Source organism: Rana temporaria, chromosome 4 (assembly GCF_905171775.1).
Source record: "Rana temporaria chromosome 4, aRanTem1.1, whole genome shotgun sequence".
NCBI lineage: Eukaryota > Metazoa > Chordata > Amphibia > Anura > Ranidae > Rana > Rana temporaria.
In genome coordinates, this window is record NC_053492.1 from 292,244,551 (window position 1) to 292,268,980 (window position 24,430).

Sequence of the window (24,430 nt, forward strand, 5' to 3'; positions counted from 1 at the left end):
TCGTGTAACAAGCAGTGTTGGACCCTCCTGGGTCGGCTCTAAGATCGCTGTGTTGCCACTTGGTATGCCACAGTCCTCTCGCAAAGTAGCAGATGGGTGTCTACTTGATAAGATCTGGGAAGCAAGAGGACGTGGGCCCTGTCTGCTGACCCCTTTATAGCCTCTCCCAGAGTTCTTTCCTTGGAACAGATGGCCTGCTGGGAGCCACAGTCCAGGGATAATTTTGCTGATCAAGGATGTCTGTTCAGGAGACTACTGTTCCCACAATACTCTCTGCCTGGCTCAGGAAGATGATGCATGTAATCTAAGACCAGCACTAGAGGAACACAGAGACAGTCCAATAAAGGAGAGGGTAAGTCTGCAGTGCCAGATAACTGTAGTCCACTGTCGGCTACATCAACATGGTCATACCTGACTTCACTCTCAAAAGTTTTTTTTAATACACCATTGTACAGTATATGGGATGTATGACACTCACGCCTAGGGGATGTGAGTAAATTAATAGGCCGCTGCTGTGAGTGCTGTTCCCCCTTGGGGAAAAAGAAAAATATAGTATAATGGCTTAACTGCGCCTGCCTCACCACATCTTAATTGCTACTAATTAAGTATATGTGATACTCCTGTGTATTACATGGTATATCAGGACTAGTGACATTAAATTTGTGACTTAATACCAGTGCTAAAAAAAAAAAATTATAGTGGCTAGTGATAGCGATTATATAAATTATGGGGTGGATTCAAGAAGCAATTGTGCCTGTGTAACACCGATTCACAACGTTGCGCGAGCCCTGCGTACGCAATTTACGTTGTTTCCGTACAGGGGCAGCCTTTTGTGTAAGGCTGCCCCTGCTATTAGCAGGGGCAGCCAATTTTACGTATACCCATCGTTCCCGCGTCGCAAAATTTGAATTTTACGTAGTTTTCGTAAGTGATTCGTGAATGGCGCTGGACGCCATTCACGTTCACTTTGAAGCAAATGACGTCCTTGCGACGTCATTTGCCGCAATGCACGTCGGGAAAGTTTCCCGATGGAGCATGTGCTCTACGATTGGCTCGGGAACGCGCCTAATTTAAATGATTCCCGCCCCCTAGTGCAACCAAAGCGGCGGACAGTCACTGGCCGCAAATTGCCGGTGGCCGGCCGCCGCTGCTTTTAATAACATACAATGGTGACATGTGAGTGAGTGAGACATGACAGTCACTGGAGAGGGCAGGCGTATAATTGAAAAGTGCGTCCACGGCCACGATGGCAGACGCCGCGGTGGCCCACACAGGCAGCTAAACTGATTGATTTTTGACTGACAGCAGGCGGTCTACCGGGAATTTTCCCGGTATCCCGGTAGGCCAGTCCGGCCCTGAGCTAAGCTGTGAGGAAATATTAGAGGAACTGAATTTATTCTCTCTTGAGAAGAAGTCTAAATACTGTATTTGTGTGAACTGTGAAGTTAAGTCATGGATTGTGGAAACTAATTAGTGACGGGTGATTGTATATAGTATATACCATATTTACCACTGACTAATGCAGAGTTGCAATGCAAGGAGATCAGCTAAAAGTAGTTGGATCTGTAAGTGCATTATAATTAATCGAAATTAGTCGATTAATCGATAAAAAAAATCGATTAATCGAACACGAACATTTTTTTATCCGTAACAGCCCTAATTTTTTGGGGATATTTATTATAGCAAAAACTAAAAAATATTTAATATTTTTCAAAATTGTCGCTCTATTTTATTTTTTTGCGCAAAAAATAAAAACCACAGAGGTGATCAAATGGCACCAAAAGAAAGCTTTATTGTGGGAAAAAAATGATGCCAATTTTGTTTGGGAGCCACGTCGCACGACCGCGCAATTGTCAGTTAAAGCGACGCAGTGCCGAATCGCAAAAAGGGGCCAGGTCCTTTACCTGCATAATGGTCCGGGTTTTAAGTGGTTAAGCTGCGTAGAGAGTTCTTTACTGTAGGAGCGGCTAGGATGTGGAATTCCCTTCCACAGGCAGTGGTTTCAGCGGGGAGCATCGATAATTTAACCACTTAAGGACCCTTCACGCCGATATACGTCAGCAGAATGGCACGGCTGGGCACATCAACGTACCTGTACGTTGCCCTTTAAGCCCAGCCGTGGGGTCGCGCGTGCGTGCACGTGACCCGGTCCGAAGCTCCGTGACCGCGGGACTCGCGGACCCGATCGCCGCTGGAGTCCCGCGATTGGTCCCCGGAGCTGAAGAACGGGGAGAGCTGTGGCACCGTCATCGATATAGGGAATCACAATCGATGACGTCACACCTACAGCCACACCCCCCTACAGTTAAAAACACAGATGAGGTCATACATAACCCCATCAGCGCCCCCTTGTGGTTAACTCCCAAACTGCCATTGTCATTTTTACAGTAAACAATGCATTTTAAATGCATTTTTGCTGTGAAAATGACAATGGTCTCAAAAATGTGTCAAAATTGTCCAAAGTGTCCGCCATAATGTTGCAGTCACGAAAAAATCGCTGATCGCCGCCATTAGTAGTAAAAAAAAATAATTAATAAAAATGCAATAAAACTATCCCCTATTTTGTAAACGCTATAAATTGTGCGCAAACCATCCGATAAACGCTTATTGCGATTTTTTTTTACCAAAAATAGGTAGAAAAATACGTATCGGCCTAAACTGAGGAAAAAAAATATTTTTTATATATTTTTGGGGGATATTTATTATAGCAAAAAGTAAAAAATATAGAATTTTTTTCAAAATTGTCGCTCTATTTTTGTTTATAGCGCAAAAAATCGCAGAGGTGATCAAATACCACCAAAAGAAAGCTCTATTTGTGGGAAAAAAAGGACGCCGATTTTGTTTGGGAGCCACGTCGCACGACCGCGCAATTGTCAGTTAAAGCGACGCAGTGCCGAATCGCAAAAACTGTCCGGGTCCTTTAAGCTGCCTAAAGGTCCGGGTCTTAAGTGGTTAAAAAAAACTTTTAGATAAGCACCTGAACGACCACAACCTACAGGGATATACAATGTAATACTGACATAAAATCACACACACATAGGTTGGACTTTTTTCAACCTTGCCTACTATATGTAACTATGGGCCAGATTCACAAAGCACTTGTGCCGACTTAACTCGAGATGTGCGGCGTAATTGAAAGATGCGCCGCGCAAATTTTTGCGCCTGATCCTCAAAACGAGTTACGCCTGAAATCCAGTTTTTTCCGTCCTACCTAAAAAAAATTACACCGGCGCTTCTTCGAGCGCAAAATACGCTAGACACGCCGCTGTTTTGATAGGCAAAGATGCAAATGAGGGAGATAAGGCGATCCACAAAATTAAGTGTGTGCGGCGTAGATTACGCCCTGTGCGCTTCTGTTAGTTTCATGGTGTAAAATTACACTTTATAAAAGGTGCCCTAATTTTACACCTGCCGTGTAAATGTCAGCTAAAGCAACACCATTAAGGAAGAGCTGAGCACACACACTTGCAGGACAACAATCTGTATGCCAACATGCCAGGGGCATCCATGTGCATAGCTAGACTAGTGACTTTAGTAACCGAGGGTACCCCCTCTTCTGAGGGAACAGCAGTCAGGAGACGCCTCGCAGAATGCATCTTTGCACAGTAAACACACACATTAATTATGTCACAATGAGAATGCATGAATGCACACCACTGTGGTCCCTAGCACAGACACATCACATGCACATCTAATTGGATTAGATCCAAGTACCCCCCAATGGTACTTGGGAGCAGTAATGCCCACGCCACGGCTCCAATTATGTCACTGTGCATTCATACACCATTCACATGGACCTGGGATCACTTCTCCCTGGTCCTGGGGATCCCTACTCCACCAAAACTGAGGGTGACACCCTTATTTAATCAGGAATGCCACCCCCACATTCATACATCATTCACACACATAAAACAAATCATAAGTACAGTATACCAAAAAATAAATAAAAATAAAAATAAAAAGTACCCTGCAAAATTAACGGTGGCGGCGTAAGCTACGCCTGGGCCGCCCACGGCCACGGCCATGGCCAACCAGAGGAGCCTCCTGGGGGGGGTGAGCAGGGGAAGGAGGTTCATCCTGGGGGGGGTGTGAGCAGGGGAAGGAGGATCATCCTGGGGGGGGTGAGCAGGGGAAGGAGGATCATCCTGGGGGGGTGAGTGAGCAGGGGAAGGAGGAGCCTCCCCTGGTGACTGTCCTCTTGCTGGCCTGCCCTCCAAGGCCACTGCTATCCTGGTCAGACAGATTGTGAGGGCAGCCGTATTGGCCTGGCCAGCCCGGGTATTGTCCTGGACAGCCTGGGTCAGGGCACTCACATCCTGGGCCACGCCTGTTGTGGCGGTCTGCAGGTCACACAAGCATGTGATGACCGCCAAGGAGTTTGTGGCCACATCAGTGATTGACTCCTTAATTGTACCCAGGCTGGCCTCCATCTGGCTCAGAGTCACTTTGATCTGAGCCAGATTGCGGGTCTGCCGGGCATTGTCCCTCTGCAGATTGCCCGGCAGACGCTCGGCCACCCCCCTGGTCTCATGGGTCGCCATCCTGCCTGCAGCCGAGTCTTGTGGCCTGGGAGGAGGGGAGAGAGAGACCCTTGTGGGTTGAGGCCTGTTGGGGGAGGAGTGGGAGGGGCTACCCCTGATGGTGGCCTGACTGCTGCCATCCTCAGGGGTAGCCTCAAGGGTCAACATATCCGATGCCAAAAGGACTTGCCTGGCAATGTCCATATCTTCAGCCTCCACCCCCTCATCCTCCTCCCCCTCAACCTCCTCATGAGGGGAGGTGTGGCCACTCCCCTCCCCTGGGGACTCCTGCCCTTCTTGGGACTCTTCTGCAGCCTGTTGTCCAGGGGATGGTGCAGCAGCCTGGCCTGATGGCCCAGCAACCTCCTAGCCTGATGGCCCAGCAACCTCCTGGCCTGATGGCCCAGCAATCTCCTGGCCATCTGTGGAGGACACAAAACAATCACAGGTTGGAGGATCCACACACTTGGCACATCTTCCCTTCCCCCACCCACACATGCTAATCACCAGATAGAAAAACCCAAAAATTACCTGTCCTCACAGGAGAATCAGATTGATAGCCAGGCAGGCCCACCACCTGCTGTGGGTGGAAACACCGGGCCACTGCCCATTCCTCCTCACTCAGCCTGATGGGGCAGGGTGCGCCTCCTCCAGTGCCCCTGGCATGGGCATTGATCTTGGCCATCTTCTCACGGACCAGGCTCTTAAGATCGTTGATCTTCTTTTGTATGCCACCGGGGGTCCTCGTCTCCCCCCCGCGCTGCATTGATCTGATCCGTAATTTTCTGGATGATCGCCTTCCTCCTGGCCGGGGGGTGTTCCGGCTCTTAGGGCCATATTGGGCGATGCCCCTAGCAAGAATCTGCTTCTTGATGCTCGAAAAATTGAGCTTCCTTCGCTTCGGTGCCATAATACACACCACTCAGCACCAACAAAAAACAAACACAACAAACAAACAAAAATGCTCACACAACAAACAAACACAAAAATCAAACCACACAAGCAGACAGCTACTACAAATTCAAAAACATACTCCGAAAAAACACACAGAAAAAAAACTCAGAAAAAAAACAATCAGCAAAAAACAAACACGGAAAAAACAAACAGAAAATACAATCAGAAAAAACACACAACTACTACACTCTACTACTCCTCCAAATCTTTTAACTAACACGAAACTCACCAACACACACCAACAGACGACAGAGCAGAAGCAACTTGCTCTAGGAAAGGGGAACACAGGTGTCAGGGACTCACCTCTCAATCCCGGAATCCTTCCAGAGGGTTAAATCAGCGGCGCGCAATTGCACATCGTCGTGTGCCTATGGTGCGCGCGCGTGCGTTAACGGCACGCGCGTGCACGACGGGAGCGCACGCAGCGGGGCGCGTGCGTGCGCGCTGACTCTTGGCGCCAAAACGGCTTTAAATGGACACTGACAGGCTCCAGCACATTGCTGTCTGATCTACAGTCTCTGAACGCTATTACCCTGAAGAAACCTGATTATCTGCTATTACCTATTGGACCCGGCTTGTTTGGACCTTCCGCACCTCTCCGATCCTGACCTCGGCTGCTATCGACCTACCTCTGATTGATCCACTGTTGCCTGACCTACCTGCCTGTACAACGACTACTCTCCTGCTTACCCCATCTGAATACCTGAACTCTCTAATGTGATCCGGCTTGTTTGACCCTGCTTCCGTCTGCTGTCTATTAACCAGCTTGCCTTCTCAGTTGTTGCTGTGAATCTTCTGTCAGTGTCACGGACCCTACTTCCGGTTTCAGCTCCTGTCTACACTTCCAGCAGTGGTCTGCATCTACTCATCTATCCAGCCAGCCGGCACTCCTACCCCGCCAGGCTTCTGAGTCTGCTGTTCCATATCCAGCAGCTCACAAGCCGGAGTTGTAAGAGAGGCCTACTCCTACCACCGGGCTCTGGTTACCAGGTACGTGATACATAACAGTATCAGACAGCCATGTCAGAGCCCTCAGGAGTGGCCCCAGCAATGGAGGAGATTTGTAAACACCTCGCATGCTCTCACCCAGGCTGTTAAAAAATCTACAGGACGGCTACATCGACTGGAAGGTCAAGTACAGAATCTGTCCGGAAGACCAGGCTCCTGAACCTTCCGCCAGATCGTCTTCATCAGCCCGCTGCTCCAACTGTAGTGATGCTACCACCCGAACCCAGGGTTCCTATGCCAGAGCGGTTCACCGGGGATCGCTCCAAATTCCAGAATTTCCGCAACACCTGCCAATTATATTTTGCCCTCCAACCTAGGACTTTCTCCTTAGAAGCCACAAAGGTGGGATTTGTGTGGTGTCGCTTCTTCAAGGAGAGCCTCTAACCTGGGCGCACCGACTATTGGAGGAAAATGGCCCCAACACTGAGACTCTACTTGCTTTCTTTCAGGCCATGGCACAACTCTATGACGATCCTCAGCGAACTGCTACTGCTGAGGCCGCCTGCTTGCGCTTCAACAAGGCCGCCGAGCCGTTGAGGAGTATGTTTACGGACTTTCGCCGCTGGAGTGCGGACACCAGTGGAACAGCGCAGCTCTGCGGCACCAATTCCGTATTGGGACTTTCAGAAAACCTAAAGGATGAGTTGGCCCGTATTGGGGTTCCTGATACCTTGGAGGTCTTAATTGATAAATCTTATACAGATTGACCGACGCCTACGACAGCGACGAGCAGAGCGATCTTCTCACTAAGTCGCCCTGATGGGTCACTACTAAAGCACCCCTGCCTGCTTCTCGCTACCAACCACCCGTCCATTCTAGTGCGGCTAGCTCTCCTCCTGATACCTCTGAGCCTATGCAACTTGGGGTCATGCGACCCACTCTGCCTCCAGAAGAACGAACACGTCGTCGGCAGCTAAATTTGTGCCTCTACTGTGGTGAGCCCGGTCATTATGTCGCCAACTGCCCCATCAAGATGCGTAAGTGTCGTTTTTCTGTTCCTGTCAACGTTTCCACTCTCTCAACCAATACAACACACCTTGCTCTTTCTCTGTCTTTACAGCTCCCAGGAAGAACGATTCCGGTCAACGCAATCATTGACTCCGGCGCCTGCAGTTGTTTTATTGATGCCACCTTTGCCAGTCTGCACCACATTCCTCTTCGAAAGAAAGACTTCAGGCTTTCAGTTTTTCTGGCCGACGGATCCCACATTAAATCGGGTCAAGTGACCCAAGAAACCCTTCCTCTACCTGCTTCTACTTCCGCTAATCATAGAGAATTATTAATTCTGGATGTAATCTCTTCACCCTTGTTTCCAGTGATCCTTGGCATCCCCTGGCTCCGGGTCCACAACTTTACAATTTCCTTCCCAATACTGCCTGGAACACTGCCTTCCTGGATCTTCCAGTTTCTCTCCAACTCTGTTATGTCTGAACACCGACCCCAGTTTATTTCAGTCTGTTCCGGAGCCCTATCATGAGTTCCTCGATGTCTTCAGTAAAAAGGGGGCAGACTCCCTACCACCTCATTGCCCCCATGATTGCCCGGTAGAACTACTTCCTGGGGCCGAGATCCCTTTTGGGCGCATCTTCCCTCTATCCGAGAAGGAACAAGATGCTCTAAAAATCTACATCGACGAGAACCTAAATAAGGGGTTCATTCGTCCATCCACCTCACCAGCAGGTGCTGGAATATTTTTTGTCGCTAAAAAGGATCAGACCCTTCGCCCATGCATCGACTATCGAGAGCTCAATAACATCACGGTTAAAAACCGTTATCCATTACCATTGATACCCGAACTGTTTCAAAAATTAAGGTTCGCTACTATCTTCACTAAACTGGACCTGAGGGGGGCCTACAACCTAATTCGCATCAGGAACGGTGACGAATGGAAGACTGCTTTCCGTACTCGGTATGGTCACTACGAGTATCTAGTCATGCCATTCGGGTTATGCAATGCTCCTGCCACCTTTCAGCATTTCGTCAATGACGTGTTCAGAGACTTTTTAGATATTTTTGTCATCGTCTACCTGGATGATATCCTGGTCTTCTCGGGCTCATTAAATCAACATCGAGAGCATGTCCGGAAGGTTTTGAATCGTCTTCGTCTACACGGTCTATATGCGAAAGCAGAAAAATGTGAATTCGAGTTGCATACCATCCAATTTTTGGGCCTAGTGATCTCCCCGACGGGAATTGAGATGGACCCCAAGAAAGTGTCTGCTATTTTGGACTGGCCGGTGCCCCTGGACAAGAAGGGGGTCCAACGTTTTATAGGCTTTGCGAATTTCTATAGACGTTTTATTAAAGGATTTTCTACCATTGTTGCTCCCATTACACAGCTTACAAAACAAAACTTCAGTTTCCGTTGGAATCCTGAGGCACAAAAAGCCTTCGACACGCTAAAGAAATTCTTCACGACCGCCCCAATTCTCAGCCACCCCAACCCGGCTCTACCCTTCCTCCTTGAGGTAGACGCCTCCGAAGTCGCAGTGGGGGCCGTTCTCTCCCAACGCATGGGAGACAAAGACCTAATACATCCCGTAGGTTTCTTCTCCCGAAAACTCTCCCCTGCAGAGAAAAACTATGACGTAGGTGATCGTGAGTTATTGGCCATAAAGGCCGCTTTGGAAGAGTGGAGATATTTATTGGAAGGTGCTGCACACCCTGTGCTAATTTATACGGACCATAAAAACTTGGAATATTTAAGATCAGCCAAGCGATTGAAGCCCCGACAGGCTCGGTGGGCACTCTACTTCTCCCGTTTTGGCTTCCACATCACTTATCGCCCGGGCTCTAAGAATATCAAGCCGGATGCTCTGTCCAGAATGCATGACAACCCAAAAGATACCTCCACTCCTGACACCATTTTACCAGAGAACAGTTTCTTGCTACTGCACACTGACCTACTTTCCCTGCTCCGGGGAGCATCTTCAGACTCTTCCAAACCTCCCAACATTTCTTTAGAATCCCGAGATGGACTGTTCTGGAGAGGAAACCAGATTTTTGTCCCTGAAGACATCCGAGTAGAGGTTCTGAAACACCTCCACGACCATCCAATGGCAGGACATTTTGGGGTTCGTAAGACACTAGAGCTGGTGCGTCGCACCTTTTGGTGGCCCGGATTAGAGAATTTCTGCAAGTCTTACATCAGCACATGCCCTATTTGTAATCGGAACAAGACACCTCGAAACCAAGCCTGGGGTTTACTGAAACCCTTACCCGTACCCGACAGACCATGGAAAATGGTGGCCATGGATTTCATCGTAGAGCTTCCTTGCTCCGAAGACTGTACTGCAATTTTCGTGATCGTGGACCGTTTGACCAAAATGGCCCATTTTCTCCCTCTAAAGAACACACCTTCTGCCGTTGAGACTGCTCGTGTCTTTATTAAAGAAGTCGTTAGGTTGCATGGGGTACCCTCCAACATAGTATCAGACAGGGGAGTTCAATTTACCTCTCGGTTTTGGAAGGCCCTCTGTGAAATATTACAAATTGAACTCGCTCTTTCTTCAGCATATCACCCCCAGACCAATGGGCAAACTGAACGAACCAATCAGACTCTGGAACAATACATCAGGTGCTTCACTACGTTTTCTCAGAATGATTGGGTCTCTCTGCTACCCCTAGCGGAATTTGCCTACAACAACGCCAGTCATTCTGCCACGGGGCAATCTCCCTTTTTTGCCAATTATGGTTTCAACCTAACTTTTCTACCAGATTTTCTTTCAGAATCTTCAGTACCGGCAGTACAGAATACAGTGGAATTCCTCAAACAAAACACCAAATTACTACAGGAAGCTGTAACCAAGGCCCAGGCTGACAGCAAGAGGTTCTTCGACAGGAAAAGGAAAGGAGAGCTGGATCTGAAAACAGGGGACCAGGTATGGCTTTCTACCAGTAACCTCAGGTTAGCTTGTCCTTCTAAAAAATTGGGACCCAAATTTATGGGACCCTTTCCGGTCAAAAGGAGAATCAATACGGTTTCATATGAACTTTCTTTACCTGATTCTCTTAAAGTGCACCCTGTATTCCATGTCTCTTTATTGAAACCTGCAGCTCCTGATCCCTTCCCTAATAGGGGTACAAGGCCTCCTGAACCAGTTCATGTTGACGGCTGCAAGGAATTTGTGGTAGAAGCCATCCTGGATTGTAGAAGGCGACAAGGACAGAACCAATTTTTGATTAAATGGAAAGGCTACGGACCAGAAGAAAACTCCTGGGAACCTGAAGGCAACATCCATGCCAGAAGATTGGTTCATTTTTTCTTGATCATCCTGACAAGATGGCCCGACTAGGCATCCGGAGGCTGCCCCTTGGGGGGGGCAATGTCAGGGACTCACCTCTCAATCCCGGAATCCTTCCAGAGGGTTAAATCAGCGGCGCGCAATTGCACATCGTCGTGTGCCTATGGTGCGCGCGCGTGCGTTAACGGCTGTTGCTGTGAATCTTCTGTCAGTGTCACGGACCCTACTTCCGGTTTCAGCTCCTGTCTACACTTCCAGCAGTGGTCTGCATCTACTCATCTATCCAGCCAGCCGACACTCCTACCCCGCCAGGCTTCTGAGTCTGCTGTTCCATATCCAGCAGCTCACAAGCCGGAGTTGTAAGAGAGGCCTACTCCTACCACCGGGCTCTGGTTACCAGGTACGTGATACATAACAACAGGGATGTACTTTTGCAAGGGAAGTGTGTTTGTCTGGGGCTATTTATACACAGGGCGATTCTCAAACTAAGTACGCTTGGCCTTTTACCTATCTCACTGATTGCGCCAAGCCAAGTTCTGCACATGCCCAGTGAGGTGCTGATTCGTGCGCGCATGCGCAGTACGGCCGGCCCTTCATTTGCATGGGGTCACGGCTCATTACAATGGAGCACGCCCACTTTCTTCCCACTTGCAATAACCCCGCCTTACGCCTCGGGATTTAAGTTACGCTTGCGCAATTTGGGCCGCAAATGCGCTGTGGATACGGCACTTACGACAAAAAATTAAGGCGCCGTAACTTAAATGACATACGATTTGAGTAACTTAATTTGCGCCGCTGTTTGTGAATCTGGCCCCATGTAACTATGACTTGTGTCGCAATTGTATACGCTATATTTTTTTTCTTTATTTGCAATTTTTTTTTTCATGAAAGTGGAGTTAACCCCCCTGGCGGTATTCCCGAGTCTGACTCGGGGTGAGATTTTCATACCAAAAGCGGTAACCCCGAGTCAGACTCTGGCTCGCCTCGCTGCAGCAGCAGACAAAGTTGCTTACCTTGGGCCAGATTCACGTTGCCCGGGCGCAACTTAACTTTTCCGATTTAAGTTACACCGCCGCAATTTTTCCAAGTTAGTGCCCGATCCACAAAGCACTTACCTGGAAATTTGCGGCGGTGTATCCTAAATCCGGCCGGCGCAAGGCGGGCCAATTCAAATGGGGCGAGTCCCATTTAAATTAGGCGCGCTCCTGCGCCGGACGTACTGCGCATGCTCCCGACGCCAATTTCCCGACGTGCTTTGCGCGAAGTTACAATGCGCCAAGGTTTTGTGAATCGCGACGGGTAAAAAAAAGTTGCGTCGGAAAAAAAAGAGTTCCACCGGGAAAAAAAATTAAAAAAAAATTTGACAGGGACGCGGGAAAGACGGGTACACTTTTACATGGTGTACTAACTTTACACTTTGTAAAAGGTACCCTATCTTTGCGACGGCAAACTAACACTTACGGCGACTTAACGAAGGGAAAAAGCTTTGTGGATCTCCGTAAGTGCTAATTTGCATACCCGACGCTGGTTTACGACGAGAACTCCCCCCAGCGGCGGCCGCGGTACTGCATCCTAAGATCCCACAGTGTAAGTCCATTACACCTGTCGGATCTTAGGGCTAGCTATGCGTAACTGATTCTATGAATCAGTCGCATAGTTAGAAACAGAGATACGACGGCGTATCAGTAGATACGCCATCGTATCTCGTTTGTGAATCCGGCCCCTTGTCCCTGTATCCAGCGATGCCACTGCGCTGTGTGAGCGAGCGTGACCTCGCTCGATTCACACAGTGTCCTCCTGTGCCGCCGATCTCCGTTCCCTGCGACGTTACGACACACGGGAGCGGAGAACGGCGCCAAATTCAAAAACGTAACCAAACACTTTACATACAGTATACTGTAATCTAGATTACAGTACTGTATGTAAAAAATACACACCCCCCTTGTCCCTAGTGGTCTGCCCAGTGTCCTACATGTTCTTTTATAGAATAAAAACCTTTCTTTCTCCCTGCAAACTGTAGATTGTCCATAGCAACCAAAAGTGTCCCTTTATGTCAAAAATGGTTTTAGAGCAGCTAGAAAACAGCGATAATAAATTATAATCACTTGCAGAATTGATGCGATAGCGATTTGTGGGGAAATTCGTCATAAAAAAAAAAAAAATAATGACAGCAACAATTCTGCAACTGATCAAATTTCAGTGATTTTGAGTTGATTACATTATTGAATAATTTGTATTATAATTATATTATTACTTGTTATAATTATTTATAATTATTTATTATATTATAATTTATAATTTGGTTTTAAAAAAAATGTCATACCCGGGATGCCTACTAGTCTCTTGTTTGGTCAGACCTACAGTATAAAACGCCAAATTTCCTTGCAAATAATGGTACCGCTTTCAGCACCTTTTTTCTGAAAGAATAATACCGCCTGGGAGGTTAAACTTAAAATTTTAAGCATTGCAAAGCTAAAGTTGTATTGTACATTTAATAATACTTTTGGTCAATATTTTAAATTTCAAGGACAATAATTTGAAAGTCAGCACACATTTTTTAATGAAACATGTTTTCTTTCTTTAATTCCTTTTATTGCATCACCTATAATGAGTAATTAATTCTTTATATCTGATACTTAAAGTGGAGTTCCACCCATAAATATAACATTACATCAGTAGTTTTAAAAAAATGTCATTAGTCCTTTACAAATTTTTTTTTTTTTTAGATGCCTTCAAAGTGTTGTTGCTAGGCAGAATAGTTAATCTTCCAACTTCCTGCACCTAGGAGCTTAATGCTTCCTAGCCTACACCCCACAGACTCCTGGGAATGTAGTGGGTGTAAATTTCCAGGAATCTGTGCACTCCCCAGTCTCAAAGAATCATGTGACTTGGACAGCACAGGTGCTGAAACCTGATCTGACACTGCTTGTGCAGCACTGAGCATGTGCGAGATCTGCAAGGCTGAAATCCAGGAAGTCATACAGTCTGGCTTCATGATGCCCACACTTAGGATGGCCCCAGTCAATTTCTATTTTATAAAGTGTCTAAATGCTGTAACAACCTAACAAAACGGACCTTAGTTTACAGACTAACTTTACTAGAATACATTAAGCTTGTGTATTACAGGGGTATTTATATTTAAAAAGTGAAATTGTGTCCGGAACTCCACTTTAACTGGTTTTATTGTCTACTTATGTACTGTATATGGAATTCAACCTGCTTTATGTTTTTCTTCTAGTGTTTGGAAGATGAAAAGACAGAATGAGAGAGTATGTTTCACAGAACAAAATAGTAATGAGTGAACACCATTCTTAAATGCTGTAACTTTAGAGTAGTTAGTTCATATAGGTGCGCATTATTGCCAAAATTCTAAAATAATTTGATTGAGATGTTTATCTGCTTAGCTCATGTAGAGAGTCTACCATGCGCAGCACTACGGTTCTGATTATGCCATGTTTCATTGAGTTTAAAGTGGTTATAAAGGCAGAAGGTTTACTGCATTCTCTGCATGCAGCCCCCCACAGCATCCCCTAAATACATACCTGAGTCCACTCTAGATCCAGCGATATGCACGAGAACTGCAAATCTCTTGGCTCTCTCTCTCCTCACTGGCTCAGATACAGCTGTGGGAGCTCCCGCTGTTGTCAATCAGAGCCAGTAATGAGGGAGCAGGGGGAGCAGGAGTTCCAGCACATCCTTATTGAGGACTGGTCTTATGGATACACAGAGTGGGGCTCGGGAGCAAGCACACACAAGTGCACTCATAGCAAGTGGCTTGCTATGGGGGCAATTAATAGAGGGAGGAGCCAGGAGTGCTGGTGGGGGACCTAAGAAGAGGAGGATCGGGCTGCTCTGTGCAAAACCACTACACAGAGTAGTCACGATCCTTTACAGTCACTTTGATGCAGTACAGCTATTTTATAGCAGCTATTAACTTGAGATATGGCATAAATGCTGAGGCATAACAAAAATTAGTAGATGATTAAAGCAATAGTAAACCGCTGGTTGATTTTTTTTATTTTTGCATGTGCGGGACTCCCCCTCCTCATTGACTAAGATGGCAGTAAAGCACCATTGGCTCCCACTGCTGTCAATCAGTCATTGAGCCAATGGAGAGAGAGAGGGGTGGGGCCTGGCCATGGTTCTGTGTCTAAATGGACACACAGAGCTGTGGGTGAGGGTACCCCCATATCAAGCTACTTGCTGTGAGGACACTTAACAGGAGGGAGGAGCCAGGAGTGCCAAAGAGGCACCTAAGAAGAAGAGGATCGGGGCTACTCTGTGCAAAACCACTGCACAGAGAAGGTAAGTATAACATGTTTGTTATTTTTAACAAAAAAAATGAGACTTTACTATCACTTTAATTAATATACAGTAGGTATACATTACTGCCAAAGTTCTAAAATTATTTTATTGAGATGCTTATCTGTTTAGCTCATGTAGAGAGCCTACCATCCCCAGCACTCAAAGGGATCTAATTATAAAATGTTTTATATAGTTGAATATAGTATAGCTAGTTTATAGCAGTTATTAACTTGTGTTTTGGAATAAATGCTGATGAGGTCTTACAAAATTTAGCAGATGATTAACATTTTGTTTAAAGAAGAACAATGACTATGTTTATACATTATCCAGTTCTCCTTGGAAAAGAGTACACTGAGTACTTTGCCACATCTGCCTTTCCTTCTTTAAAAGTGTATGCACATTTGAAATATTAGATTGACTTAACACTGGAGTCCAGACAGCTAAATACACAGATGAAAAACAAACAGTATATTGCCTTACTTGTAAAATAAATTGTATTTCTGGCCATCCACTTTCAAGATTATGATATAACCTACAGTTGAGGAATACAGTGGTGTCCTCTCCCCACCTCTATCTTTCTGACAAGATAGCTTGAGAGCAGTAGAATGGTGATCCTTCTTTTTTTGGTTTAATTAAGTTGTATAGAAATTTTCTATACAACTAAATGTACCAAAACAGGACATCTAATTTTATTGCAAAAAAAAAAAAAAGCAAAGAGAATCAAGAAAAAAAAAACCTTTTATGAGGGAGTCATCACAACACAGTTTACAAAGAAAACAGGAAAGCAATGTTGTTGTCTAAGGAGATCCTCATCAATAGTAATTAGAACCATATATAAATTGGATAACTTTGTTGCCGCATACACACGACCGTTTTTAATGTCATGGAAAAAAACTACGTTTTTCTCGACGTGATTCTTCTCAAGCCTGCCTTGCATACACACGATCGTAAAAAAAAATGCTCGAGCAAAGCGCGGTGACATACAACACGTACAACGACACTATTAAGGGGAAGTTCCATTCGGATGGCGCCACCCTTTGGGCTGCTTTTACTGATTTTGTGTTAGTAAAAATTTGGTGAGAGACGATTCGCACTTTTCAGTCTTAATGCTTTTCAGTCTGTTACAGCGTGACGAATGTGCTATCTCCATTACAAATGATACCCCTATTAAAAACATCCTGTTGATGACGAAACGCATGTGGGAGGCCAAGCAGTGACGTCACCACGCAGAGGAGGAGGGCTCCTTGTATGCTGGCCAGCATTTGTTTGCTTTTACATGCTGTTTTTAATCTTCATGCTTGTGAGTATATCTCATTCCTTTAAATAAATCTTTTTGTAAGTCACGCTATGGTTCCCCTTTTTTTTTTATGTCCTAACCGAATGAACTGGAGCTGGTTTGCCATTGAGTGTCTGCTGTTAACCACTTCCAATCTGGGTTCCTGTGGATCAAAGGCCGTGGCTGGGCTATAGCCAAATGCTTGATTTGCTTGCCCTCTGAATGAACTGGAGCTGGTTTGCCATCGAGTGCCTGCTGTTAACCACTTCCAATTTGGGTTCCTGTGGATCAAAGGCCGCGGCTGGGATATAGCCAAATGCTTGATTTGCTTGCCCTCTGGTAAGCGGCCTCTTATTCCGGTGGAGGGTTTACCTGTATTGCCTTACCTGTCACTTGGTGGTGTGGAATTTTAGGACCTTATCTGCAGAGATCTAATCAATAGGAGTCCTATGCTAATTACTTAAAGCGGAGCTCCACCCTGAATTGAACTTAATCTCAATATTAATAATGCTCCTACACAATTCTTAATTGGATAGTTTCATATAAAAAAGTTTTACAATACCATCTGAACTAGATAGGCTTCCGGTCTGCAGCCCCTCGGGTTTCCGTCGGGTTTTCTGTTGTTTCCTGTCCCGTGCTGTGTCTTCTGGGTGCTTGAGTCATAGCTCCCTAATTACCATATTCGGCCCTGTTATAGCAAACATCGCGCGACTTCGTTTACCAGGAAGTGGCGCGGATGTAAACAAAAGAAGGAGGGCGGGCCTTTTCAAAAATCTACATTACAGCACAGTTACTGATGCTGTAATGAGAAGCATCCAGGGCGGTAACGCTAGCCGTTACTATGGGAACAGAGACGCTGACGCCGCCGCTCACGGGTGCGAGTGCGCGCGGCAGATCGAGCGGTGGATGCTGGGATTACAGCATCGCCACATCCAGGAAGTCTCTGCTGGTGGGATTCACAATGCCCACAGCGAAGATGGCAACCGCTGACGCCTGCAAATATAACTTATTATTACAGACGGCTAAAGATAGGGACGGACACTAAACACCAGAAACGTGAGTTTATTTTAACAATGCCATGTACTGTTTAACTAACCCCCCAAAAAAAAAACGTTTAGGCATGGGAGATCCGCTTTAAATGTGATGCCATACCTTCCTACGGACTTGTATATATCTTAGAGTGATCCATGGTGCAAGATACATGTATATGGACTTTAATATACCTTATCCTCTAAGATCTTTATTATATATGTTTTAGTGTTCAGAGCGCGGCTTTGTTTACTGTTTTACCAGAACGAGTGCTCCCATCTCATAACTTGCTTCTGAGCATTCACGTTTTTTCCCGTAGTTAAAGCCTACACATGACCGTTTTTCACGACGTGAAAAACAATGAGAAAAACATAAAGCATGTTCGAAATTTTTAATGGCCATTTTTCACGTCGAGAAAAATGCTCTGGAGAATACACACAATCGTTTTTAATGACCAATTTAAAAAATTGCATTTTTCTCATCCTGAACGTGTGTGTACGCGGCTTGTGAGTCTATAAATCAGTGTGATCGACAGTTTCAAATAATAGAATCAGAGACAGCATCCAATTTTTTTTTGCTCAGAACTGAATCCCTAAAATACAACCAGCGTGTCCTGGTTTTAAGCTCTCTCCTATGATTCCTTGTCTGCACATTTTCATGCAGTTCATCTGATTGGTTCCCAGTACTGCCCTTCTCTCCCCTTGTGTACAGTATTTGCTGCTGTATAAGAAATTGCAAGATGCTGATAACAAGTCAAATTCAGGTACTTACAACTGTTGCAATTACAAAAAATTCATTCAATTATGTATTAATGAATGTCGAGCTGCATTATTTTTGTCTTTTATAGCTGCCTGGAGTTCAACTTTAAATAAGTGTAATTGACTTAGTGAAAATATTATGGTAATTGATCCACTAGTAAATGCATGTTACAGCTGAAAAAATACAGTTTAAATATGAGTTTTCTGATTTCAGTAATAAAGGCTTTATGATTTCTCAAGAGATACATAATTGAGAAACAAATATAATTAGAGATAAAACAAACAAATGGATTCTAGTAGAGCTAATGTAATTACTAAACAAATAAGTAAACTTTATTTAAAAGTTATTATAAAAAAAAGATTTATACATGTTGAGGATTAAACATAATAAATCTAACTTTTCCATGAGTTTTCTTTGGCATAATTTCCAAGACTGAATATAAATGTAACACATGTAAATATAATTAGCTATCTTTCTTTCTATAATATTAAGAGTACATAATAACATTGTCTTTAAATTGGTGCAAAAACACCACTCTCTTAAGCAAAAAAGGATCAAGGGGCTGGTATGAACACCGCATACGAGCCCCTTGAACTGAAACCATCCCCATACACAGAAATCGGTGCCCTGATGAGCTAGAAGTGAGTTTACAGTGTAAAGCAATGTAAAACAATATAAAACAATCTAAAACTGTATGATAACATACAAAACCAAATGACAGATGACGTTTATGTAAGCTAGATGCTGGGGGTAGCCCAGAGTGCTATATAACACACTACTAATCTAACTCTGGAAGTGCTGCTTCGCTCCAGCATGGGTGTGCTGTGTGGCTGTAAGAGACAGAAAGTTGGGAGGGGGAGAGAAGTGCAACAACTATAGTGTAGCATGTAAAGTGTAATTTTAATAGAAAATATAAAAAAACACTCACAAAGATAATATAGAGCTCAGCATGATAGCCTCTGGGACAGAGATCAGACATGCAACCAGGGTGCCTTACCTTGGCCACCGGCAAGGGAGTGGATGTTGATTGGAAACAGGGAACCGCTGTCAATTGAAAGCTAAAGCCATGGATGGAACACAGGGCTCAGGGTATGAAGCCACCTTATGTAGTAGGAAAATGCTGGAGCTGGGACTGGAAAGTGTTTCAAAGCAACCTTGCTTCTTCTTCAGTCCCGGCTGAAGAAGAACCCTTCATATCCTGGGCCCTGTGTTCCATCTATGATTTTGGCTTTCCAGTAACAGCGGTTCCCTGTTTCCAATCCACCTCTGCTCCCTTGCCGGTGGCCAAGGCAAGGCATCCTGATTGAGTGTCTGATCTCTGTCCCAGAGTCTACCAGACTGTCATGCGGAGCTCTATATTATCTTTGTGAGTGCTTTTTTTTATATTTTCTAATAAAATTACACTTTACATGCCACACTATGGGTGTTGCGCTTCTCTTCCCCTCCCAACATTCTTTTTTTTCTTATATAATTTCCTATTCATCAGGAAACAGATTTGCACAAGCATCAGAATAACACATTTTATCAGAGATGATATGTTTGAGACCTTTTCTAAACTATAGAGATTGCCATACAGAATAGGATTACATGTTGAGTTTATATAGCTAAACCAGTTAAATACCTCAAAAAAATACTTTTGGTGTAGTAAAGTTCACAAATAGATCAATTAATAAAGCTACAAAAAATGGCATCCAACAGCTAAGGCTAGGTTCACATCACGATTTTTACATCCGATAATCGGACCGTTAAATCGGATGGAATCGTATATGACAAAATCGTATGTAATCGTATGTCAAAATGTATTTTTAAATCGGATTCATAAATCACACAGCTAAATTTTCCATCCGATTTTCACTAAAAAATCGGATCCTGATTTTAAATAATGTCTGGCAATGGCCGTGTTTGAAGTTTCTAGCTCGTTCCAGTGTCTAGTGCGCATGCGTAATAAAAAATCGGGAACGATTTATCGGATAAAAACGCACAGTCATCCGATTTATTACGATTTAGATTGACCACAATATAAAAAAAATCGGACACGATTTTAATACGATTTCAAATCAGGACCAAAAATCGTGGTCAAACACGATTTTTGATGCGATTTTAAATCGTATCAAATCTGATGCGGATCAAATCGGATGCACTTGGGGACCTACATTAATGAATGGAAGTGAATGGATACGTTTTGCCATACAGATTTGTACGATTTCAAACCTAAGAATCGTGAGAACAAGTAGGATGATAAAATCGTGGTGTGAATGCACCCTTAGGAAGACACCCATCAAAATGACTAGTTTTCTAGCTGCCTTGTGCTCTTTCCTTCTGGAAACTGTTTGTGATGTGTTTGAATCCACAATTGCATTCTTTATAAACTTTGAATGTTTTTGAGGAACCAGAAATAGTTTCACATAGATTCCAACTATTACAGCTCCTGTAGAAAAAAAGTGTGTAAAGAAAACAACTACCGACCATAATTTGTTAAATGTGATTGGACACACATTGAAATATTGGACTAGAAGATCATACCCCTCAATGGCAGACGCATGAGAATTTGATATAACTACTCCCAATAAAAATATCATGGGAACTAACCAGAAAAAAAAACACCAATCTTTTAATGACAGGCAGAGTAATCTTTACAGGGTAATGGAGTGGCTTACACACGGCATATAACCTGTCAACTGCAATTATACATAGGTGAAAGATAGAAATGACACCTAAAGTCATGTCAAAGCCATAATGTATCTTACAGTACAAGTTTCCAAAATACCAGCACTTTCCCACTGTTCTTACCATGCTGCATGGCATTATAAATATTCCAATACACATATCAGTTGATGCCAAGGAAAGGATAAGAAGGTTTGTTGCTGAATGAGGCTGTTTGAAATGGGCAATGGTAATAATAATACCAAAGTTTCCAAAGTTTGTAAAAGTTATAGAACATGCAATGTCCTACTCCTAACCGAATGCCAAGATAATGATTTGTTGAACAGAAAGATATGTTTTGAAATTGGGAGCAATTAGGTTTTTCAATTTCCATGCTGCAGAGTCATTGACAAGTGCTCAGGTTAATATCACAGATATAAATGATTAATCACAGAAATTTGTTTTCATAGCATAATTGACTGCAGTCCTAAAATAAAGTTAATAATTATTTTATTTTTGAATTGAAGCCCTAGTTGACTATTGACTACATTTTATATTGTCATTCTCACATTTCTTTGTATTTTTATAAATTTAGGGTTACTTCATGATAAATATAATTGTTTCTATATAAAATAAGACATACCTAGAGGAATATGCATTAATAACTCCCATATAGCAGCTGACTGTTTTATATCAGTTACAATAATGACAGTGAGTGATGAGCTGATCTACTGCTGAGTTAATACTGTTCTTTTGTAGGGTAGCCTATTTAACACAGCTTTTTTTTCATATATAACGGGTGATATTTATTGATGTTGAATATATTAAATGCTTCTAAGACAACTTCAAGTTATCTAAGCTTCTGTAACCTAACCTTAAAAAAAAAAAAAACGTAATCTAAAAAAATGACATTTAAAAACCTGCTCATTAGATATTCTCTTACACCAGTGCTTGTTGTAGTAACAACTGCCCAATACACAGTGGATGGCTGTATGTCCCTTATATACTAACATGTGTAATGTCAAGAGGCACATTGTGGAATTCAGCTGCTGTACGCTGCAAGTGATAATGAATGTTTTTATTGTCTAACCTGCCCTAGAGATTTTTTGCTTCACATGATGAAATTTGAGAATAAAAATGTAATGCAAAATGCTAAACAAAAAAATAAGCAATATAGTAAGTTTGCAATGCATTTCATAACCCTACATATATTTGGTATGGATGCAGATTGTATATTGTAAATGTGTTTTTGGTAGAACAATCTGAATTAGGATTACACAATATTCATCCTGTTTAAAGCGGAGGTCCACCCGAATTTATTTATTTTTTAAAAGCCAGCAGCTACAAATAGTGCAGCTGCTGACTTTTAAAAAATGGACATGTGAAGAAAATAGACTTTATTCTGGATTTTCTCATAGGTTCTGTTTGTTTTTTAAGAACTCCTGGACCGATCTGGGTGAAATTTGGATATGTTGGTCCCCCAGATCGGAGCTATCAGGGCATATGTAATTGTAGGGATACCTTGTGTGGAAGGGGTTGTTCCAACTTTTGGGGGAACTTGGGGTGCTCTCTGCCGGGAGATAATTGGTTTATTCCTTAACTGATTTCAATATCTCCCAGGCAGAGCTTGCTGTGATAATATCGTCTGCAGTGTCATGTAAATGAACTTTGGTCTGTCTCTCAAGAAGCGTTCATTGTGTGAATCTCTATTACAAAAAAATGGAGTAGCGCTGAAAAAAATGAAGTGAAGGCCTTCAAAGGACTGAAGGCTATATAAACACAATGTCTATCAAAGTGGTGTGATATACACAAGTGAGAAAAAATCATTAATGAAAGTCCATGTGAAGAACAAATTCAGAGCGTGACGCCCCAATGTGATTCAGGTTACGTGAAGTCTGATTCCAATAAAAAGATATGACTTGCTGACCCTTACCGCAAAGAAGATCCTAACGGACCAAGTCAAGCTGGATTTCACTGGGTATGCTGGAGAGGATCCTCTCTGTATATACAATCCCTCCAAGGGTCACCAATCAATCAGTGAAACGACCAAATAAAAAGGAAAAAACTCTATAGTGTAAATCCGTGTTTGATGATCATAAACATGTATCCCCAGTGACTGGTAATAGACAGTGTGAACATAAACAAACCACACCAGTACACACACTGACCTTACCAGAGCCACTGATCCTTCAGGATCAGTCAGAGCATAGGGGATAAACACAGTAGGCAGCGATGGACGTCTCAGCCAATGTTGAAACAGGGGTTGCAGCAGGATAGATATATGTGAGAGGAGGAAGAAAGACTCACATAGCGTAATACCGTAGCGATGTTTAATAAATAAAAATAGTAACATTACAATTGGCTAAAGAAATAACAGCAGGGTATGAGAAAGCCGGCGGCGTGTCAGAACGGATCCTCAGATTGCGGTGACGTCAGCACGTCGCCTCCCTAGGGAGGCGACGTGCTGACGTCACCGCAATCTGAGGATCCGTTCTGACACGCCGGCCGGCTTTCTCATACCCTGCTGTTATTTCTTTATCCAATTGTAAGTGTTACTATTTTATTTTATTAAACATCGCTACGGTATTACGCTATGTGAGTCTTTCTTCCTCCTCTCACATATTCTACCTGCTGCAACCCCTGTTTCAACATTGGCTGAGACGTCCCATCGCTGCCTACTGTGTTTATCCCCTATGCTCTGACTGATCCTGATGGATCAGTGGCTCTGGTAAGGGTCAGTGTGTGTACTGGTGGTGGTTTGTTTATGTTCACACTGTCTATTACCAGTCACTGGGGATACATGTTTATGATCATCAAACACGGATTTACACTATAAGAGTTTTTTCCTTTTTATTTGGTCGTTTCACTGATTGATTGGTGACCCTTGGAGGGATTGTATATACAGAGAGGATCCTCTCCAGCATACCCAGTGAATCCAGCTTGACTTGGTCCGTTAGGATCTTTCTTTGCGGTAAGGGTCAGCAAGTCATATCTTTTTATTGGAATCAGACTTCACGTAACCTGAATCACATTGGGGCGTCACGCTCTGAATTTGTTCTTCACATGGACTTTCATTAATGATTTTTTCTCACTTGTGTATATCACACCACTTTGATAGACATTGTGTTTATATAGCCTTCAGTCCTTTGAAGGCCTTCACTTCATTTTTTTCAGCGCTACTCCATTTTTTTGTATCAGATTTTATGTTAGTATAACATTTTTGAGTTAGCAGCTTGTTCACGAATTGTTTGCATTAGTAAGCGCACTTTTTTCCCTTTTTTATGTGAATCTCTATTGTTTAGCAGGTGAGAAGAGCTTAACTCTGAATCACCTCGTCTGGGTAAATGACCAGTAATTAACACATGTGAATTAAATCGGAGACAGGACGTCTGTCTCCTAAGAGGTCTATTGAAGGGCGGGCTCGTTAGTAAAACCATTGTATGATGTTGTGTGAGGAGATTATCATTGTTCATCTGATTACGTCAAGTATTCCTTTTGCTGTATATAAGTAACCTCCAGTCTCAATAAAGCTATTCTATATCTGGACACCCTTCATGAAGTCTTGGCTCATGTTTGGGGGGGGGGGGAAGATTCTAACAATTCAGAAGAATCATCTTGGAAACTGCATTCATCTCCACTATCCCTCTACCTTCTATGGTAGCGATAATCCCTTATGCTCGGCGATTGAGGGA

The 24,430-nt window shown here is 43.8% G+C and overlaps 1 pseudogene; it reads right to left on the reverse strand.

Annotated features, from left to right (window-relative positions):
- Positions 1-17,222: 17,222 nt before the first annotated feature.
- LOC120935724 lies at positions 17,223-21,156 on the reverse strand (annotated as a pseudogene).
- Positions 21,157-24,430: the final 3,274 nt, after the last annotated feature.